General features: G+C 41.0%; 1 protein-coding gene across 1 annotated transcript in view; it reads right to left on the reverse strand.

Annotated features, from left to right (window-relative positions):
- PCSK2 (proprotein convertase subtilisin/kexin type 2) overlaps positions 1-19,917 on the reverse strand; it is a 262,151-nt gene that overhangs the window by 203,484 nt on the left and 38,750 nt on the right. The window lies entirely within an intron of this gene.

Consider the following 19,917-nt stretch of genomic DNA (forward strand, 5'->3'; position numbering starts at 1 on the left):
AGTACCATATTATCCAGCAATCCCACTTGTGGATGTTTATCCAAGAGAACTGAAACCAGTTTCTTGAAGAGATGGTTGCACACTATGATCATTGTAGCATTATTTGCAATAGCCAAGAGGTGGACACAACCTAAACGACATCAGTGGATGAACTGATAAAGAAAATGTGGTACATACATACAATGGAATATTATTCAACCACAAAAAGGAAGGAAATCCTGTCATGAGCTACAACATGAGCTCATGTCTCTCCTATGTCAAGGGAGAAGATAACAAGATGCAAGCTGGTTTACACTGTGGCATTCCAGAAAGACTGAAAAATCAGAAGCACCAACTACATCATGAGGTGAGGAGAGGGGTTAAGAACTTGTATGAACAATGATGGAGGTTACTATTTGGGAAACTGAACCAGAAAGTTTCCATATTGGAGACAAAAAGCATACAAAGTGATGGGAATAGGTGTCATATTAAAAGTGGGGATTAACTGAAATGGTCTCAACCACTGTACTATGATCTTCCCTTTTCATGATTAGATCCCAGAGTGCAAGCAGCCAGACTTTTCTCTCCAGGCTGAATGTGGGGGCATTCCTCTTTGGAAAACTGACATGCTCAAGAGGTAAGACCTAAAGTTTTTGGGGGGTACCCAAACGTATGGCTGTGTCTCCACTCATGCACATAGAGGTTCTAATCAATTTTGAAATATGAATGAACAGGTAAGGATCACTAGGCATTTGAGACAAAATTCTAAAATAAAAATTTAAGCAAATAATAAAAAACCCATAAAATATTGAACTCAGAGGAACAGAGACAATACAGGGAGTAGAACACAACTTTCAAAGAACTAGAAGCGCACCCTAGAGCATCAATGAAACAAAAGCATGATGCTATAGAAAAGGAACAAGAAAGAGGTCCTGCATTTTAAAAGTATATGTATATACACACATGGCATATATGTAATATAAACATATGTACAAATGTGTATATGTGTGTGCATTAGAAAATCTCCCAAATAAGTAGAACAAAAGGACAAAGAATTTGGAAAGCAAAAAGGAAAAATAAGAAAATTGTATCAATCCTATAATTTGCCCAACAGCTAATTGATATGTCTCCAGAGAAGAGAGAACAGAGAAAGAAGTTGTCAAAATAATAATACAAGAAAATGTCCCAGAAGTGAAGGGCGCATTTCTCCAGATTGAAGGGCCTCACCAAGTGTCAAACATAATGAGTGGAAAAATCTCCACCAAGGATTGTAACTGTGAAATTTTAGAACATAGGGATAAGGAGAAGATCATCAAGGTTGAGAGAGAGAGGAAGAGAGAGAGAAGGAGAGAGAGAGAGAAATACAAAGACAGGAATCAGAGTGATCATCTGACCTCTCAATTGCGCTATTGTAGCAAAGATAACTCAGCAACATTTCCAACATTTGGAGAGATGTGTATTTCCAACCTAATAATCTATAACCAGCCAATTCAATTAAGTTGAATAGAATAAAAGTCTTAAAAAATATCACATCCCATGAAGGACATTCTCCACTAGAATAAGGGAGTAAACTGAGGCAAATAAATTTATGAGACACAGGAAAGAGGGATCCAATACTGGACGGCAAAAAGGGAATTCCTGGAATGATGGTGAAGCAAGAAGTGTGAGCTGGTCCAACCACTACAGAGTAGCGCCAAGAGACAGCGGCTCCAGGATGGGTGACTCAACTAAATAAAGGAACTGATGGTTTATCGTGGCTCAACCGTGAATAATACTTACATACTCGTAATAATATAAACACTGAATATTATTTTAGCCTCTTATTGTGATATAACTCTATTGAAAAGCTGGAAGAAATATAAACATTGTGTGTGTGTGTGCACGCGAGCTGCATTTGAGAAAGTTAACTTCTCATCTCCCATAGAAGAAAGCCAACAGACTACACCTGAGATGAAAAAAAAAATCAACGCATTTCAGCATACATGTATGATTTTGAATGTGGACTTAACACAAGGAACAATTAAAGAATTGATGGATAATGCCTCAGAGGGACCGACACTTGGGGGAGGTAGGGCAAAAGAAAGCTGTCTTTAATGTTAAGCCTTGCATTTAATTTTTAAAACGGTACTATTTTGGCAAAACTATAGTGAAAATAAAATCCATACTCATAACTAAATGTGATGAGTTCATGACTTATGTGCAAAATTGTTAAAGGACAACAGTGAATAAAAGTGCTAACAGGTAAATTTCAGAAATCGCTATCAGTCCCTCTGTAATTATACGCTAGAGAGTAGAATATGTCTAACCATGGCTATCATCTTTTGATCACTCATCTTAGTAATATCTCATTAAATGCTCACATCGACCCTTGAGATAGGTGCTATTGTTATAAACCACATTTCATAGATGAGGTTATGAGAAGCTAAATAACTTTTGTAAACTTGTGCAGTTGGAAAGTGGAATGGTGGACCTGAGACTAAAATCTGCATCTGTCTAAAGCTTATCAACTCAGCCACAAATCTATACTCCAGACAGGCTAGAAAGTTATGGAAATCCAGAGGGGCACGAGCTCTGCTTTCACCCTCTTTTTCCAGACCGAGCATCTCAGCAGATTGCAAGTTTCCTCGTACTTCAAAGAAAATTTAAATTCAATGTAATTTGCTACTTGAAAAGGCACTGGTTTGAATTTTAAAAAATAATTTTGCTTGAGATTCTTTTAAACTCACTTCCTACACATTTTTAGTCAGGTTATTTTTAGATTTTTCAGCACGAAACTCAAACTCCCGCCCTGAATCTCTTTGAACAATAGTAACACTTCACAGCATTCAGAGAACCTTTCCTCCTGCCATCTTATTTGGTGGCCACAGTAACTCGGTGCAATGAGCAAGGCTGATGCCATTCATCATTTCACAGATGGGGGTGTTGAGGACCATAAAAGCGAAGTGGTGTTCTGTCTCCCACACAGACAATAAACGACGGAGCTGTGATTAGAACCCACAGCTCCTGAGTCTTCCTTTGACTCCTTTTCCACCACACACGTGGCACCCAGTGACGTCACTGCATTTTGTTTTTGTCTCACGCCAAACTTGACATTTCGGAAAAAATCCACCTCTTTTAGATCTTTTACAAATTCATTGGTTTCTCAAACTTGAATAAACCTGAACAAAGAATGGACTCTCTTACAAGGAAAATCACTTTCCATTGGTCTCCCAATATTGATATGTTATTTAAAATATGCACAAAATAAAATTTGGTAGCAACTCCTAATACTTATAGCTCCTATACAACTGTAAAACTAAAACAAGTTCACAAGTTACATATAAACAAATCACAAAAACAATAATTCCAAAGAAATGACATTGATTAAAATGCCCTGCGAATATGCTCTAGACGGCTAGGGCATAGTGTCGTCAGGGTCAGCCTGTCTGTCCATTTGACCACGCTTCATGCCGTGACTCAGCTCTTCACCACTCGTCTCCATCTGAACTGGTGGGAAAATTCATTTGCCTTCTGGTTATCTATTGCTGCACAGTAAACTACCCCCAAAATTAGTGGCTTAAAACAATATTTTATTTGGCTCAAGATTTCATGGGTCAGAACTTCAGAAGAGATGTGGCTGGGTGGTTTGTCTGCAGGTAGCAGTGGTCAGAGTGGCTGGGCCTTCCAAGGTGGCTTCTTCACTCGTGTGTCTGGTATCTTGGCCCTCGTTGGCTTCTCTCTCTCCTCATGGCCTATCAGCCTGTCCACTTGGCTTGGCCTTCTAATAGCATGGTCTTCTCAGGGTAGTCACACTTCCTACATGGCTGTTGGGTTCCAAGAGGCAGGAGTGGAAGCTACCTACCACGTTAGGTAAGTGCTATACCCAAAACTGGCACACATCACTCCTACCACATTCTACTGGACAAAAAGTCATAGAGCCTGCTCGGGTTCAAGGGGGTGGTGGAATAGACTATACCTACTGACAGAGGAGGGGTCAGGTCACATCGCAGAAGAGCACACATGATGGGAGAGGTTGTGCCAACCATCGTAGTGCAATACAAGTGCCCCAGTTTGGCACAAATGCTTCATCCTTTCTCTTTAGCCAGAGATTGCATGGGAGTAATTGCTGCCACTATAATTATAAACATGCATGCTGAGTTTATGGGAAAGTCTCAGTCCCTGGGAATCACCCCCAAGAATAGAACATGCTTTTATTCATATTTTGTTTTATTTTTTATTTTTTTTATTTTTTGAGGAAGATTAGCCCTGAGCTAACATCTGCTGCCAATCCTCCTCTTTTTACTGAGGAAGGCTGGCCCTGAGCTCACATCTGTGCCCATCTTCCTCTACTTTATATGTGGGATGCCTGCCACAGCATGGCTTGCCAAGCAGTGCCACGTCTGCACCCAGGATCTGAACCGACGAACCCCGGGCCACTAAAGCGGAATGTGCGAATTTAACCGCTGTGCCACAGGGCTGGCTCTATTCATATTTTTATTATTGTTTTGAATAAAAAATACGCTATGCAAGGGACTTCTACTATTGCCCATATCCAGTTTATCTCTCCTTCCTTAGCGCACGGGAGCACTACATTTCTTAGCTTCTTCATACTCAGATGTACATTATGTCTCTTTCTGGCCAGTGGGTGGTGGGGAGAAAGGATATGTGTCATTTCCAAGATAAGGCATGTAACAGAGGGTTGAACTTGTCATGCTTCCTCTTCCCTTTCTCTTCCACTGTCCTGGAAGCCCTATGTTAGGATAGTGACATCTCAAGATGGTATAATCTTCAACAGCATCAGTTACTGAAAGATTTTGTTAATCAGAGCTCCCACCAACCCATGCTGGACATGTAGCATGAGTGAACAGTAAGCATTTATATATTAAACCATTGGGACTTGGCGGTTAATTTGTTACTGCAACACAATCTAGCTTATCTAATAATAAACTTATCCAATAATATTTTTATTATTTACAACATTTGGTGAGAAATACAAGGACTCTAACATAATAGTGTTTGGAACACTGTTTTAATCCACACTAAAATTTTTCTTGTAGTAGAGGCAGGCAAGGAAAATAAGTAGAAAAGTAAGTGGGAGAAAATGCAAAAGAAGTAGGTGACACCGTCACCCTTTCTGCTCTGGCAAAAGTCATGATGTATTTGTGAAACTAATGTGTACTTTCAAAGATAAAGTCACCCTTCTAGCTTTGAAGTCTTAGGCATTTATTTGCAGAGTTTTGCACTTTCACCGTGATTCCGCGATAGAGATTAAAAATTAAGGCAATTTATTTCCAGACATTTGGACTTTCATTGTTATTTAATGATAGAGATGGCAAAATAGAGGCAATTATTGAGGGTTAAGTGACTTGCTCATGTCACATGAATAAGTGGTAGAGAAATTTTTTGAGTGCTCTGATACAAGTCAAATGATAAGTTATTATTTTAGCCATAGAGAGTATGATCCTTAGCTGAATTAGTCTATTTCTGAGATGTCTTGACTTACTCATTTAAAAGGAATCACTTTATTAAGTTTTAGAAGAATTTAATTTTGTCCACACTTGAGTGCCACCTGGTCCTCTCAGGATTAGCATTGATGACTACTCATTGATTTTGGTTCTTTGATTACAGTTTTTCATGATTAAACATCAACCAGTTGCAGATGTGTGGACAAATGATCAACTGAATTCAAATTACCTCAAAAGATCAGATTGAAAACTGGTTGGTCTGGTGATTCTGGTCATGTGAATGGCTGAATTAGATAGCTCCATGGCAAACAAACTGATTGCTCTGAAAGCAGCGCACACAAACAAATCAGCTGGATTCAGAGTGACGCAGTGAAGCCATGTAAACCCAGTCTCCAAATGGCCTCCCTGCTGAGATGCTGTTTTTCATTTAACCTGAATGATGTTTGGGGGTTTGGGGTGCTTTATAATTTCCTTCCAATATGAGATCATTGTAAGATACTCCTTAGAGTCTATGTTAATAGATTTCTATCATCCTGGACAAAGGGTTCTGAGCCTTGCCATTTTTTTTGTCCTATTCACCCTTTTTATGAAGAACTGGTTGAGGATATTAATGCTGATGAAAATCGTAGATGACAGGAAGCGGGGAAGGAGACTGAATCAGGATCCAGTGAAATCTTGACAGGTCACCATGAACTCTAACAAGATGAAAAATTCAGGCATTAAGTCTAAGTCCTTGCTTGAGGACCATTACCCCATCCTCCAAGGATAGATTGATTCACAGCATATTTAAGAAGAACTTAGAAATTTTGGCTAGTTATAAGGTCAGTATTAGTCAATAATAAGATCTATGACTTCTAAAAAAGGCTAAAGTGATCCTATGGTGTGTTAATAGAAGAATAGTTTTCAAAATACGGGAAGTGAAGTCCAAGGCTACTCCGACGTCATCAGGCTGTACCAGGATTGTGTGTTTAGTTCTCAGATAATGTTCAGAGAACATTTAAAATGCAGTGCTCAATTAGAACATCGGAAAGAACCAAGAACGTTTACTCCAAAGAAGACCCAGGAGGCATGATAACTATCTTCAAATGTTTGAAGGGTTCTCCCATGGAGGATGAAACCATTTGGCCCCAGAAAGCGGAACCTGGATCGTGGACCAACATTTAAGGAGGTACATATGGGACTGTCTGAAGGAAGAACTTTTACGTGGACTGCCTTGGCGAATAGTGAAGTCAGGGGCTAGTCACAGAGGTGTCTTGCCAGATGCTGGGTCATCCTGTTTTGGGAAGTTGTGGTGCTGGGATTATAAAACGGCACCCCTTGGACAAATTTTTTCTGTTGACTTATTTTCTTTAATTTCTAGTGTGTTAAGAATTTTTGGCTAAGTCACTAATATTTTTAAAAAGCACAAAGATTTTGCACAAGGGTTGGTATTTTCTGATATTCTTGAAAAATTGGGAAATCCGGCAGCGATGGCCTCTATTCTTGAGAGGTAACAATCAGCCGAGGAAGAGACTGTGCTTCCTCCTTTTGACAGGGTGTGTACTCTGGTTTTCCGCAGTCCCCACCACTCCCTGCTGTGTTCCCTGCCTAGAGGCAGAAGATAATGTTGTCATTTGTCCTCTCGCTTGAGTTACTGCTTTGCTCACACCCACCCCACCTCCATTGGTGACTTATTTGCCTGGCCTCTCTAGTCATTCAGTTCGTGATCCTGGTTGGACACATTGATTGACTGATTAAAGAACATAACTTACTTAGAAATTAGTGGTTCTCAAACTGATTTTTTTTGGTTGAAATACCTCCACTCCTCCACACCCACCTCCCCAGAGAAATCTTCACACCAAATCCCAATTTATGAAACACAATAGAGGAGTTGTTATCTTTGAAGTGGATGAATAACGTCCACCTCACCATCTAACATTGCTTTTGAGGCAAGAAGTGGAATTCTAGGGCTTTCATAAACTGGTTTGAACAACACAGGCTGGAAATTCTCTTCTAAAAGATGAGGATACTAACATAAATCGATACTCTGAAGTGTTTGGAAGAACTACAATTTAAAGGAAACCCCCATTTTTTCAGATAGAAATAAAGATCTGCAAAGAAAGGGTCACAGACTAGTGGAAATAACTGGATTTTAGTCCTTGCTTTGTCATTAACCAGTTGGAGGGACTTGGGCTTGCCCCTGGAATCTCTGATATCAAGACCTGAAGGGGCATTTTGGAGACAAACTAGTCTATATTCCCCACTGTATTGATAAGAAAACTGAAGGATGGGACGTCAAACAGTTCGTCCAAGGAAACATTGCTAATTGGTGACAGAGCTAGTATCAAAACCCAAGAATGACCCAAGTTGTACTCTCTCCGTCATGCTCCTTTTCTCCCTGGTAGATAATTATTTGAGTCTCTCTCCACACAGTAGGTTTGAATTGCTTTGATTTTCTTCTGTTCTCTGGGAGGGCTCTCTCCTCTCATTTCTCTGAGGTGTCCTTATAAACTAACATCCATTAGGCAATTCTTTACATGGGGTGGGCTGCTCTGGCTTTTCAAGGGAAATGGAAAATGGAAAATTGTTTTGTCTTACCTGTTTTCTCTCGGGCAATAACTTCTTTGTTGCTAAATGGGACATATTTGCCGTAGAGAAGATGGAAAACACAACATTTTCAGTACAGATAATGGGAAACCAATTAGATAAACTCCAGCAATTGGGTTGTTATTCAGACATGAATCTCTTTGTCTAACTGCTGTTTACTCATTTCTAGACCTGGCTTCACTCATAGCCTCTCCTCAACCCACAAGGGTTTGAAACTACTGGAAATGGTAGGAATTCAATGCCACTCATTTTCAAAATTCCCTTGGCTGGGATTTAAGCACAGCAAGGTTGTTTATAGATGGAGATGTGATCACAAACATGTCAGCGGACATCATAAGGGGAAAATGGCTAAGCCAATTTACAAATATCTAAAGAGAGTTTTAAAAAGTGAGTTAAAAAGAAAAACTTTCTGAGGCATATCCAACTCCAAACGTAGCTTTGTCTCACGAAACATTATCTTAGGAAAATTTAGTAGCTAGATAGACATAACACCTATTTTCACTATTTGTTTATGTCATCATTAAGGAACATTGATAGTTTCCTTCAGCTAAGCATTGAATAAAATTCATTTTGGAGTAGTAGTTGAAGGAGTGAAAAATTACTTTCTAGATAGATTCTGAATCTTAACAGGAAATTATTTGAAGAACTCTGTCTTTCTGAAATCCATGAAAATGTGATCAGAATTGAATTAACACAGCTTGCATACTTATTTTTCTTAGTTGGAGATTAACGTTCTTTCCTTTGGGTTTACAGTCAAAATCGATCTTTCCTATGGGCTTTATAGTTCCTTAAAATTAAAAAGAAGTGCCTAACACAGATTCTCCTCTTACCATGCCAAACAGAGGCTTTTTCCTGGTCACTTTGCCATATTTTCTGGATATCTCTAAGTGGTTCTAGTAAGAAATAATTATAGGGACAGCCAAGTTACTCTGGTAAAATATGAGTGAGGAGGACACATTGACTATATTAGGCTTTGCTTGACCTCTGATTCTCTTCCTACATTGTTTGTCACTTTTCTCTCTCCCTTGCTGGTCCCCAGTCATCTTCCAGACTTCTAAATTTTAGAGTACCCTATGGCTCAGTCCCACACAGCTTGTCTTCTCTATTTACGCTCATTTCTTACATAATCTCAACGAGTCTCATGGCATTGAATGCTATCAATGTGTGGGTGACTCCCAAATTATGTCTTCAGCTCTGACCTCTATCCTAGACCTTTAAATTCACTTGCTTATTTCACCTCTTCACCTGGACGCTCAATGCAAATCTCCCACATTAACAGCTCTAAACAAAACTCTTGATTTCCTATCCACTCCCCATCAACCTGCTTCTCCTTCTGTTTTTGCCGTCTACATAAATGCTATCTCCTTGCTGTAGTAACTCATGCCAGTAACACTGAGTCACCTTTGCCTCCTCTCTTCCACTCTATCTAATCCATCAGCAAATGAATGAGCACATTTGGAGAATCTACCTTCACAATATATCCCCAGATCTGACTTCTGTCTCACCCCCTCCACCAACTTCTACTCTGGCCTAAGCTACCAACCTTTCTCTTCTGGAATGTAGCAATCACCTTGCACTGATCTCCCTGGTTTCCAGTAGTACCCCCTGAGCCCACCACATAGTCTATTATTCATCCTGATGCAGAGAAATCCCGTCCCATTCAAAGTCAATCCAAGTTCCATACCCTGATCTGTAATGTCTTCCGTGGTCTTGCTCCCTTGCTCCTCTGACCTCATTTCTTTCCCTGTTCTCCTCGGCTCATGTCTTCCCAGACTTACTGGCATTCTTGCTATTCCCAGAACACATCAAGTGTGCCCTGGACGCCATGCCTTTCCTCTTGCTGATTCCTCTGCTGGGAATGCCCTTTCTGCATTTAGCCACATAGGTACCTTCCTGATCTCTTCAGGTCTATGTTTAAATGTCACCTTGCCAGAGTAGCCAACTCCGGAGGCTTTTTATAAAAGGGAAACACCCCTCCCATTTCACTTCCTCTTCCTCACACATTGCTCTGTTCATTCTCGTAATACATTCACCATCAATCATGTGACAGCTCTGTTCATCTGGTTTTTGTCTCTCTCCTTCATCCCCACTAGTATAGAAGCTTCATGGGAGGAGGGCTTTGTCTGTTTGGTTCCTTGTGGTGTCCCAGGACTTAGAACAGTGCTCAGCATGTAGTTGAACTAGTAAATCCTTGTTGAATGAATAAATGCTTTGCTAGCAAGCAACTAGATAACGGAGTTATATTGGGAGGTTAATAAGCATACACGAAATGCTCATTCTTAGAGGACATAATAGAGGCATTTTAGATATTTAAAGACATTTCCTTTTGCATCTTGGGAAAGGTTGGGGAAGGAACCAGGTAAGGCAGATCAGGACAAATTTGTCCTACAAACATCTGAGATTTTGCCAGGAAGTCCTAAAAGTTTGCCAGCTCACCATTTGAGTCTTCACCTTGTGAGTTGTAAAGATGACACAGAATCACTTTCTTCCCTCTGTGTTGCTTTTCTCTGCACTAGGCTTGTTAGAATTTTCCCAAAGAAATTTGAAACTCTCCCAAGATTGCCGGGCTTGCTGGAATGGTGCCTCCCAGAGTCTTCCTCCTTCCCTTTTAGTAAGTATGGCAGCGTGAACAGTAGTAATCATTGAAAAATGTGCTCAGAACAACTAGAAAAATCCAGGCTTACTCATTCGCAGATTTCCCTGAGCCTTTCTGAATCCATAGTAAAGAATTCTCCCCTGTTTCCACAAATAGTTAATTATAGCACTAGCAGCAGCTCTGGGAGGCGGGAAGCCAGGCACATCTGCAGCGCCCCAGGAGATCCTGGAAGCCCTCCCTTCGGCATATTAAACCAGCAGATTGGGCCAGATTAGTTTTTCCCACCGGGTGGGGCATTACTGAAGACATCTCTCCCGTGCTTCCTCCCTCAACACCTTTTTCCTTCTCCCAATGCTGTTAAGTCACTCTCAAAACGTATACTGCAAGGAATGTTTACACCTGAGGAGCCCAGAAAGTGAATTTGGTCACCAGCTGGGGAAGCGAACTCAGAATCTCCTCCACATGGGTCTCTTGGCTTCACCAGTTGGCCTCGAAGTGTGGTCAAGGTTGTGTGCCTACAGATTCGTGTTGCCATCTGAGCTAAATGCACTCCCTGGAGGAGGGCAGTGGGGGCAAGCTGGGCTGCCTAGAGAAAGCTGCTGACCCCAGAAGGCATGCCAACTCTTCCAGAAAGGTCGAGGCTCAGGGAAGAATTTTGACCACTAGGGTCTTCAGCCCCCGGTATTACTTCCGTGGTTATGGTACATCACATGGTAAAAGGGACTTTGCAGATGTAATTAAGGTCACTAATCTGCTGACCTTAAGAGGGGGGGATTATGCTGGGCTGAGTGGGCCCAGTGATGTCACACGAGCCCTTAGGCAGAAGAGAAAGCAGAGGGATGTGAGGCACCAGAAGGATCTGATGTGTGTTGCTGGCTTGAAAATGGAGGGAGCAGCGTGAGATAGCACTGTTCTTAACCATGTGTGCAACTAAAATTCCTAGAAACATCTTTTGTGTATGCAACTCCCCATCTCGGAGTCTGTTTCCAGGAAATCCAGGCTGACACCATCTTTGTTTACTTTTTCATAGAGGAATCATACTGTAGGGATGGAATTCTGAAGCGGGTAAGGTGGAAATTACTCATGGTCAAAATGAACTTCGAAAATTTCTTAGGAAAGTTAGAAATGGATATATTTGGTCTCAATACATCATGTGTGGAATTTCCCTTCCACAAGGAATCTGGTCCTGTTGCATTGTTCACACAGCAGACGAAGAAGCTGCCTAGTTCTTAGGAAATATTTTGTATCAAAATCATTATCTTTAAATGCTCGAGTCTCTCACCTGGAGGCGAAATGCTCCACTGTGAGCGTCACGAGGGAAACGAAGCGACTGCTCACTCAGCTGCTCTAGTCATTTACGACCACTAAGGGACAAGCAAGGTGGGCAGAACTGGGAGCAGAAGGGCCCACCCTTGTTGTTATTTCCCCCTTCTTTTTTTACTTTTCTGTTTCTAGCTGAGTTCTTCAAATTCACATAAGTTACATAATGATGATGTAACTTCGTTTGTTTCACTATGCTATTTTTGATTTAGGGAATCCAATTGTTAATTAGTGAGAACAATTTTTTAAAGAATCACAAATTCATAAGCACTGTCAATCCTCAGTTAGCCTTTTCTTTAAATCAGATCTGGTATTGCGAGGAGTCATGAGTTTTATTATTTCCTCTCCATCAATTATGGCTGTGTGACCCCAGATAAGTCACTTACCCTCTCTGGGTCTATTTTTGTCTCAATGGTAAATAAAATATTTTAAAGGTTTAAGGCAAAAGCCTGAATCACTGTTTCCTTTGAACTCTTCCTGTTCTATAATTCTCTTTGTGTGGAGGAGCAGGGAAAATTAATTTATGAAATACAAGTTGGTGACAGAGCGGCACTGTGCAGTGGTGAAGACCCGTTACAAACTACGGGACTTTTGGTAAGTCACCAGCCTCTTTAAGCTCCCATTTCCTCACCTGTAGACTGGAAATCTGATAGTATTTAATTCATAGGAGACATGTGAGGTTTAATCAGATGCTGCTGCTAAGTCCTCAGCACAGTGTTGGAAGGATAGGGCTGTAGCAGTAGCTGTTGATGTCACCCCCATATTCTCTCAGTCCTCCTCTGAGTTCACTTGCTACTGCTGACAGCTTCTCAAGTCAAGCATCTTCATCTCTGCCTCTCTGCTTGAGGGCTTTCTCCAGCATCCTCAGCCTGTGCACAGGGCAGCCTGGAAGTCCCAGGGATTTCACATCCCAGGTGAGCTCAAAAATGAGAGACAGAGCCAGTGGGTTAATCATCCAGCAACCTCGTTCCCTGTGGGATGACCCGGAAGCACATTCTACACAACTCCCGCAGAGAGTGCCCCGTGGGACTGATGCCTATGATGGACACCTGCTGAGCAGGCCCCCTTTCTTTGCTTGCCTCATTTCTCTTTCACATTTTACTCTTTTTCTTGTGCTCCTAGGATCAACCTCCCAAAGAAATGACCCTCTTCCAAGTCTTTGTCTTGGGGTTTGCTTTTTGCAGGATCCCACACTAAAACAGCAGCATTCAACACACATTTACTATTCTCACAACAGTTTTCAAATTAAAGCAAGAGAAGTCTTTGGAGCAATACTCTCTAGTCTCTTCTGACTCGGTGGTCTCGTTCCTGCAAAAACGTCAGGAGCGTGATGGGTAAAGGGCTGTGTCTTTGCTTTCTCCTCACTAGTGTGCAGAGTGTCCCTAGCTGGCTGGCTGGGCATAAAGAGGCATGAGCCCAATGCTTTCCTAATGGATTTCACTGTCCGTGGATTCACTCACATTTGTAGTTCATTTCTATAAAGCAGCTTTCTTCTTGGAGCCTGAGACACACAGCACATTCTAAAAGTGTGTGTTTGCTGCTTATGGATTCTTGAGGAGGGGAAATAGGTGGAGAGGGGCAGGGAGGGAAAACCAGAGGAAAAGAGAAAGAAATGATGTCTGCTTAACTCTGCTATGCACTCCTTTTGGAGTTAACCGCCCCTTTGCAGTGGGCAATATGGTTCCTTTTTTTATGATAGAAAATCAAGTTATTTACAGAATAGTAAAGGCCCAGGTTACTGAAGGGTCCAGGTGAAATTGTTGGGGGGTTATTGAGGGGTGTGGTCTCACCTACATTCCGCCAATCAGATTTTTTTTTATTTTAAAATTTTTCCTGTGCTTCTGTCTCTCCTTCTCTATCTTGTTCTTCACAAGCTTCAACATCAGTTTACTTTCTTTCTCTGTTTGGAGTAGACATGCCGGAGGCACCCATGAATGCTCATTAGCCCAGGGAGGAGTCTCTCTGAGGAATTCTGGCTAATCTATACTGCTAAGGCCCCAAGAGTTGAAGGAATTTCATTCTATTTTCAAATCCCACCAGTGGCCAAAGCCATACTTGCAGGGTATTCTTCAGGGATCACTGAGCTCTTATGATCATGCATCATGGACAGCTCTGTCCCCATGAGAATCCCAGTTCCAACCAGGTTGCTCTCTTGTCTGACCAGGAGACCTAAATTTAGGTTGCAAAAGATGGTCACCATTGTTGGGACTTGAGTTGCTGTTCTGGGCCTTCACAAAGCCATGGGTGACTCAGGCACACGTCAACCTCTTTGTACCCCCATTTCAGGATAGAATAACACCTGTTGGTCCAACTCATGCTACAAGGAAATGAGAAAGTGAAGAAAAGGCGGCCATGAATGGCTTCTGGAATAAAAGTTCTGCAGAAATACAAAATACTATTGTATTCGCTATAATAGTTATAATAAACTTACCATTCCTGTTTGTTTGTTTGGAGTGGAAGATTCACCCTGAGCTAAGATCTGTTGCCAATCTTCCTCTTTTTTTAATTTTGCTTGAGGAAGATTGTCCCTGAGCTAACATCTGTGCCAGTCTTCCTTTATTTTGTACGTGGGACGCGTCCACAGCATGGCTGATGAGTGGAGCAGGTCTGCACTCAGGATCCGAACCCACCAACCTGGGCTGCCGAAATGGCAAGTGGAAACTTAATCACTCAGCCATGAGTCTGGCCCCCCATACTTGTTTTTTAATAAGTAAAATATAATTAAATCTATCTGTTTCCCTTTTTTTCCTTCAAGGAGACATTTAGAAGATAAATTGGAGAATTCCTATATGTTTCTTAGAGCAGTATCTTAAAACCTCAAATCTCACCATTTTAGAGTTAAGTATGAAGATAAAAAGCAACCTATTCTTTGGGTGTAAATTCTTTTAAAAAGGCACTAAAACTATCTAATTTCTATTTTTACCCACCCCCTGGCTGAGAAGCTCTCCTTTGCTCCCCATGATGCTAAGGAGAGGACACCTCAAACTCCATTAATTACCCACTGAGGAAGGACTGGTCAAAACCAGAAAAAAAGTGGAGGAAGACGTTTTTCTCCAGGATCTTTTCTATTTGAAAGTAGATTTTCCAAAAGATAATAATGCCTTTTCTTCTCTTCCCCAACTTTTAATCTAAGCAATCAAATAGCTATCTAATATGAATCAAAGGAAAGGCATAATACATGAGTGGCCTGTCATTATTATAAAAAATTACTATGACTGATGTTAGGTATTTGAAAATGATTAGAAGCTAAGAGCTTAGCAATTGTGACAAAATTTTATGTAATTTGTGGAGGAAGAGGGTAAATGAATTTTTTTGCCTGCTTTGAACTGCTGAAGGTCCAGTATTCTTCTCAGAAAGCTGTGTGTGCACTGAGAATAAATTGCTATATTATTGTTCTAATAGTCTCATCTTCAGATCACACTTTCCATGTCATCTATGCTTAATCTTTATGATCTGAGTCTATGTACAAGGTGTTCACCAGTCACGGCTAAATTATCCCCTCCGAGTTAGACCTAAAAGCTTTATTGTGTCATGTCCGAAAAGGACCTGAAGCAATTACAAGCCGTTCCCAGCTTCTATTCACTACCTGAGTTTCAACCATGATAATAAATCCAGTTTTAAAAACAATATCAATTATTGTAAAGGCCCATGGACAAAGAAAGCCTGGTTCACTCATATAGATTTTTACAAACAAATCACACTAGTCATGTTCAGTTAATTTTAGAGTAGGAAAAATTCTCTTTTGTTCTGGTGGTTTGGTTCTATGGGATTTTTGAAGGACTATCCAGTAAAACTAACTTTTGTGGGTTTTTGGAGTACCTTAAAAACTGCACAAATATGTTCAGAAGAGACCCTTAAATGACAAAAATAGATGTTAACTGGATCTTGTGGCTGCTGTCTATGGTCATTAGACATGTGGATACATTGGGCAAGGAAGAAGCTAGAAAGATATGGCTCCCATAAATAGAACACAAAGGAAACATCATCCATTCTTTGAGACGAGGCAATGGAGAAAAGTCTTCAGTGGACTGATAAGAATTTCTAACTTATAAAATTGAAATAGGTTTACAAATGACTCCAAAGGATATGGTCCAGTAAAATTGCTTAGAAAAGGAAATAAATGTTTGTAATTCTTGAATTAAATATAACTTCTTTCCACAAATGAAGTTCTGGTTCCTTCTTGTTGAATTATTTGGCTTCCATTTGACTAGTGTGTGTTACTCAGTGAAAGATGGGAGTCTTTATGTTTTTGAATGCATTTCATTTTGACACTCTCTCTGTCAGATGCACAAATACAATTCGACAGGACTGTGAAACAAGTGTCTTAAATCTATTCCTCAGCAGCTTTTCAAGTACTTGTTGAATTTATGGGGCTTAATATGTAGACTGTGAACCACAATTAGGTTGGCTTCAAGATTTGTTGATGCTGCTTTTAGCTAAGTTTAACAAATCTCACAGAGGTTTTGGACAGGGAGTATTGTTTTTGACCCCGATGCTAAAGAAGGAATTTTTGGTTTTATTATTTCATTCCAGCTTTGGATTTATTTATTATGTCTTCAAGTTGCTTTAGTTGCCCACACTTTCCAAACACATTGTCTTTGCTTCAGTGGTTGTACTGTGACTGTGAATATGATCAGGGACACAGTGTGACTTTGGAAATTAAAAACTGGTTATTCTTCCCGACCCGCGCCGCAGCGAATCGCAGACTCTAGGGGAGGGAGCGATGTTCTCTCCTACTGTTCCAGCGCCTCCAAGGCTGTAAGTGGGGTTTATGATCTCCGCCTTCTTGGTATTGTAGGTCTCTAACGAGCTGGCATTATGTTTATTCTCTGAAATTCAGTTCTTCCAATCTTTTGTTGTATTTTGGAGGGGAGAGAATCCCGGCTCAGCTCACCCCGCCATTTTGCTCTGCCCCTTCTCCAAAAACTGGTTATTCTTGGGATTCTCAGTGAGAAGACTCAGAAGTAATGAAATGAAGTGGTTTCTTTTACCCATAATTAAGAAAAGATCTAACAAAGGGACTAGAGATAAGGCTGTACTTTTGTTTCCTAATGGATGCATATTTTAGAATAGTGATAAAAATGTAAGATGGGAAGAACAATACTATTTCATAGATTAAAACCCTGAGGAAAAATGATTAATCATCCATTAATTTGACAGGCATTTATTGAGAATTTACTATGAACTCAAAACTGCATCGTGCAGAGATATCCAGAAATAAACAAGACACAATTTTTGCTTTTTAGCATCTAAATGATGCTACTCAAGATTCTGCTAATCTTTGTAGCAGGAGAAAACTGAATGGCAAGAGAATACCTTTAAAACAGTCTGCATCAGAATCTATTTTCTTAGCTACTGCCCTGCATATCAATGAATAAATATAAACCTGTTGAGAGGAGCACTTTATTGTGCCAGGCAAAAGGTGCATAGGATGCCTTTCTTGTCTTTTCCTTGTTTTCCTTAAACACAAAAATTAGTTGTGAAATGAGGGACAAACATTCTTGAAATTTCTCTTCTGAAGCCAGAACAAAACCAAAAGCAAGCTTCGTCCGCTTATTCTTCTTTATTTCTCTGGTTTTTAACAGATCTTGGTGGTTTCTTTCTTGTAGAGGCAGCCCTGAGAACCTGCAGTAGCTCAAACCCTCCTGCTCCCATGTGCATAGTTCCTTTGGCTCTGCGTTCTCTTTCACAAGCCAGAGGACAGCGAGTGAGAGAGGCCAGGAAGCAATGGAGAGGCAGGAGGAAGAAGGAAACTGGGGCTGGAAGCATGGCTAAGTTGCTATGTCTAGGAGACAATATGTTTCACAGAATGATAGAACAACTTACTCTTAAGATCTTGGGTTATAGAACGTAACTTGCGACATGTATGTAAGAGATAAAATCTGGACCAATGATTCTTTCCAGTTACCCGGTCCTGCCTCTATCCTCTCCATACTTCTATTTACTTTTCTTTTTGCAACCTGTTTGACTGTGCTTGGGAACCCCAAAATTGAGGTATCCTGATGCTCGACATATTTGCATTTTGTTTAAGGTCTGTAAATGCCCAGGGCAGAAAAGTCATATTGCTATTCTTGCACTATTCATAGTCAATGCTTTTTGTTCGAGAATAGTCGCCTCCATGTTTTGCTATCAGCCAATGCCAAAATGGGATAAGGTGCAGGAAAGACTCAGGTCTTAATCTAGTATTTTAGAACAAAGTAGTCATCACTAATAGTTTTTTTTCTATTTGCAAAGAATTGTGAGATTTTGTGCTTTATTTCTTTTCCTGGAATGACTTTATTATTGACAACAGCCCTGGCGTTAACCTTGATGAGAAGACAGAGGAAAGGTATGGGAGATACATGATCTCCAGGTTCCCTGCTCTCCGCTGTTGGTCTGCATGGGCAGGGCAGATGGTCAGCACCTCCAGGCAGAGGCAGATGGCCACCAGGACCCTTATACTAATGGGCAATGAAGGGGAAATGGAGGCTCCTTTTGGTTAAAATAGATAATATTTTGAGGAGAAAGACAAATGGTTGGAATCACCAGTGCATGATCGCCTTTCTTATTACCCAACCCATCTTATTTTCTTCTCTTTTGGAAACAACACTCCACATTTCAAGAATCAGCATTTCAAAGATCATTTCAAGTAAGTGCAAGAATACGAAAAACTTAGCCTAATGATCCCAAGGAGTCTCCCTGAACTAAACAATGGCTTCTTAGTTTCTGTTCCTCAGTTCTCTTTCTCAACCCAAGCCTTGTAAGCATCTCTTTCTTCTGCCCCAGTTTCTTTTATGCGTTTCTCTCTAAGTGATCTTGAAGCAACATCTTTAATGATAGAAGAGGAGAACCCAATGGGACTTTTAAGTAAATATGTAAATAAAAGGAAAACAATTGGCCATAAAGAGTAACATTATGGGCCAAGGATAAAGTGTAGGGAAAACCAGTGTCATAGTGCACCAGAGTGGTCTTTGTTTGCTGGTGTCCACCCTGGATCCACAGATGACATAGGCAGGATCCCTGTCCACAGGCTTCCCAAGGGCATCCCCAGGCACTGAACTGGTACAGCCAGGATCAAGGCTGTTACGGCACAGAAAAGAGAGCTTCTCCCTTTGGTAGTGGTGCCAGCTTCTACAGGAGATCCTTTAAGAATGCTTGGCATGGGCTGGCTTGGATCCTACTGTGAAACCAAAAATAAAGTGGCTTCTCAGAGCAGAATTTCCACCCCAGGGAATGGGGGATCTCCTGGGTTGAGAACTGAAAGGAAAATAGCCTGTGGCCTGTCAGTTGGTGATCTGCTGAGGAGTATGTTTCATCTGCATTCCCAATTAAAACCCAGAGTAAACCCAGTCAAATGTTCACATGAAAAGCCCCACCAGAATAAGTCTCCAGATTCTGTCAGCTCAAAAGGAGTCTCATATGTAAGTCCCTAACTCAAATGTCTGACCCTCCTCACATCCGCTTTTCCCCAAGAGTCCTGGAGAAGAGGTTATACGGCTTTCAATGTACAGAGAACAACTTGCCTAGATTATTAATTTCTTTCTTAGTGATTTGCATAAGGGAAATCAGAGTCTTATTAGATCAATGTGAGAAAATACAAGGTGAGAAGAGGGGCTGGTTTGGTCCCATGGCTGCAACCATGCATGGATACTGAGAAGCCCACTGCCTATTGTGAGCTGATCACTTGCTGGCCCCCTCATTTCCCCATTCACAATAGGGGGCAGGGCAACCTCTTCAGAGCATGTGGATTCACCCGTAGGAAGCTTCCATAAAATGACTCATTATCCTGCTTGGTGTCTTCCCATCCATCACAGGCCAAAACATGTTCACAGGCAACCAGAAGTCTTTACAATAATGTAGGAGAAGACAGCCAGAAAGGGGTGGTATCCCTGTTTATCCCTCCCCTGCCCCCCCCCCCCCCCAGCATATACAGGGTTTATTTATTATGCACAAGATAGAGGAATGGAGAGTCCCCAGTGCCACTCTGCCCCGAATCCCTTTTGCCTACTGCAG

The sequence above is a fragment of the Equus caballus genome, chromosome 22, assembly GCF_041296265.1.
Source record: "Equus caballus isolate H_3958 breed thoroughbred chromosome 22, TB-T2T, whole genome shotgun sequence".
Lineage (NCBI taxonomy): Eukaryota > Metazoa > Chordata > Mammalia > Perissodactyla > Equidae > Equus > Equus caballus.